This window comes from Rutidosis leptorrhynchoides, chromosome 11 (assembly GCF_046630445.1).
Source record: "Rutidosis leptorrhynchoides isolate AG116_Rl617_1_P2 chromosome 11, CSIRO_AGI_Rlap_v1, whole genome shotgun sequence".
Lineage (NCBI taxonomy): Eukaryota > Viridiplantae > Streptophyta > Magnoliopsida > Asterales > Asteraceae > Rutidosis > Rutidosis leptorrhynchoides.
In genome coordinates this window covers 91,310,481-91,313,691 of record NC_092343.1, presented here as the reverse complement: position 1 = coordinate 91,313,691, position 3,211 = coordinate 91,310,481, and the positions used below count along the sequence as shown (strand labels likewise).

The 3,211-nt window shown below is 40.8% G+C and overlaps 1 non-coding gene across 1 annotated transcript; it reads left to right on the top strand.

Moving 5' to 3' along the window:
- The first annotated feature begins 467 nt into the window (after nucleotides 1–467).
- On the top strand, nucleotides 468–574 carry LOC139879031 (small nucleolar RNA R71). The gene has a single exon (XR_011769885.1). It is a non-coding gene; the product is annotated as a small nucleolar RNA R71 (small nucleolar RNA).
- The last annotated feature ends 2,637 nt before the right edge of the window (nucleotides 575–3,211 follow it).

Here is a 3,211-nt window from a genome sequence, read left to right as displayed (position 1 = left end):
AAGGTTGATTACTTCGCTGAAATTGATTAACCCTTGGTGGTTGATTGAATCCGGGATTTGGTGGATGAGCTGGGTATTGAACGTAACAGACTGAACCGTCAGGGTTTTTGTACTCAACTTGATAGTCTTCAGAAGTTTGCAGGTTGGTATAATTAACACAAGCCTGAGCTTGGTTAACCTGCTGCGGTTGCGTCTTCAATTCTCTGAGTTGTTTGGCAAGAGATTCCATCTTGTCCGTGAGGGATTTGATGGCCTCCGTTTGATTATTAAGTGCAGAGAGTGGGGCAGATGATGAAGTTGTTTCACCACTGTTCCAGTCATGATGATGCATCGTCATGTTCTCGAGCAATTCCCATGCTTCATCTGCAGTTTGGTTCATCGGATTCCCTTGAGCTGCTGCATCGATCGTCGTCCTATGATTTACCGTAAGACCATTGTAGAAGGTACAAATTTGGGCTGACCGTTCTAACTGGTGACTAGGGCATTTCTTCAGCAGAGTTTTGAAACGCTCCCATGCAGTGTAAAGAGATTCATCATAACTTTGTTTGAAGTTAATGATGTCATTCTTCAGTTTGGTTTGTTTAGAAGAAGGGAAATATTTGGTTAGGAATTTAGTCACCATCTCCGTCCATGACGCGATAGAATCTTTTTCCAGTCCTTCAAACCAAGTTTGAGCATGATGAGTGAGAGAATAGGGGAACAAGTATAGCCGAACTATATCTTGTCCTATCCATGGCTGTTTGTAGGAGTTCGAAAGAGATATGAATTTATCAAGGTGAGAATTAGGATCGTCATTCGGTAATCCATGAAACTGACAGCTATTCTAAATGAGCTGGATGATGTGATGTTTTAACTCGAACGAGTGTCCTTGAATCTCTGGAAATTTGATTGGTCCTCCACGACCTTCAATCGAGTGTTTCATGTTTTCTGCTAAAGTAACGCGTAACGCCATTTGGTTTCTGATTCGTGCTTCCTTGCGTGCTTTAGAGATTATTGCGTCTGGATCAGGTACGAATAACAACGGCCCTGGTCTAGATCAGGTTTGGGTCATACACTAGGTATGCCTTTTTGTTTTTAATTTTCGCAAATAAGCTAAATTATAATAAGCTAAACTAAACTAATCTAATTCTAAGGTAATCTAATTTAATCTAAGGCAATCTAGGGTAATCTAAAGTGGTCTAATCTAAGGTAAACTAGAGTAATCTAAAGTAATCTAATCTAATTAACTAACTATCCTATGGTGGAATATGTTTTTGGTTTTGGCTACTGATTCCCTGGTATTTCGGTAACAAAGTTTCGCACAAACTATTCAACAAACCAAGTGGCCAGGCCGACTACGGAGAGGCATGATCCTTTTGGTCCCAATATAATTGGCGACTGTTCGGAAAATCCAATAACCAAGTCCGTGTATAATTGTCTTTCTTAGACACCACTAAATGCTTGTGAATAAGTTTGATTGAAAACAGTATTGCCTGATACCAATTCCCCGGCAGCGGCGCCAAAAACTAGCAGATTCTCTTGATATGGCCGAAACAGACGGTTTTTATTTGCGCGGTGTCGTTAGGCCGCAGCTCGCCAGGATCAGCCACTCGTGGGAGAGGGTACTTGTTTTAAATTTATATTTAGCGGGGCCTAAATCTTACTACTCCTTATAAGTAAGGGAAGTATGACCTAGAGTCGTATTTTTGAGATATCAGTAACATCGAACCTATATTGTAGCCTAAGATAGTTAGGGAGAAGTGAATATTTATTTTGGGATTTTCTAATTTAAGATAGATAAAGTAAATGCGATAAAATTTGTAATCCAGATAAGGTTAAAATAAGTGCATACTATGACTTCATCAGTTATTCTGCCGAGATTATGGAATGCTGGCTCATGAATAGGCAGAGGCCTTGTATTCATTACACTGGTCCTAAACGCCCCTGTCATAAGACATGTCACTGGGTACTACGTTAAGCTTGAAGATTCTGAATAGACAGCAACGTCCCTTACCCCCGACGCCCGTGCAGTCTGACTACAGGCATACACGTTCAGACGGCTCATCCAATTGAGCGACTCGATTGGGTGACGTATTAACATTCTAAAATGGTCTAAACTTTCTTAAGCATAATAGAATACATGGTTTACCATATCCGAGAGACGTGATATGTTTCAATGCTTTCATTAATGATTGGTAAAAGATAGTTAGGCCCTTAAAAAGAGTTCAACCATAAAGAACATCTTGGCCAAGTCAAGATGACTTCCATGAACACGTTCGGTTATCCTAATGGTCCAATCCTTTATGTGTCTAAACAAACAGTTCCTTAATTAACTAAGAATCCCTCAAGCAGGGTGCAATGCTTCAGACCGCATTATGGTGCAGTGTACTGGTCAACACTAACCGTGTTCCATGGCCGTACTTAGCAGAGGTACAGCTTACAACAACCACTGTGCTTCAGTGTGCACGTACGAAGTTTATATGCTTGGTGACTACACCAGCATGGTCTGGGACTGACAATGTACTAGAGGCCTAATTAGATGTTTCACTACGAAAGAGTCCTCAATCAGAATCCAAAGCTCGATAGACTTACTACAACCGGTGTGCCTCGGTCGATATTACGTTGTATTCGATAGACTTCTATTACCAAGGGGTGACACAGATAGTGTACTCTGAATCGGGGTTCGCGACTTCCCATTAACAGAGCCTATAACTACGTTCTATTAGTTGGAAAAGCGATTGAGTTTAAAGCATAATCGGAAAGCATTTCGACAACATACACAGACCATAATATTATTTCGGAATTATAACTGCTTACATCATAGCATACACTAAAGATAACTACTCACTAATCATGGAAATAATATCATAAAACATTATATAAGATAAAGGATAGAAGTACCAGTAGATTAAACGAGTTCTGAATACAAAAGTGACAACTTCAAGACTCCAGACCGCTCCTAATACAATCTTCAGCGTTTACCTCCGGGTACTTAATTTCCTGCTCGGAGGTGAGAAGGCCTTGAAAGTATGACTAATATTGTACAAGAGAGAGAAAGAAGTGAATTGAAGTGTGTGTTGGAATGAATGACAAAGACCCTTTAAATAGACTTGAAAATTGCCAAATACGCCTGGCAGGCCGTATGGCAGGCCGTATTTGGCAGGACGTATGCAAGGCAGGCCGTTTGGTGGCTCGTGTTGTGGCACGTATATGGCAGGCCGTTTCCATACTG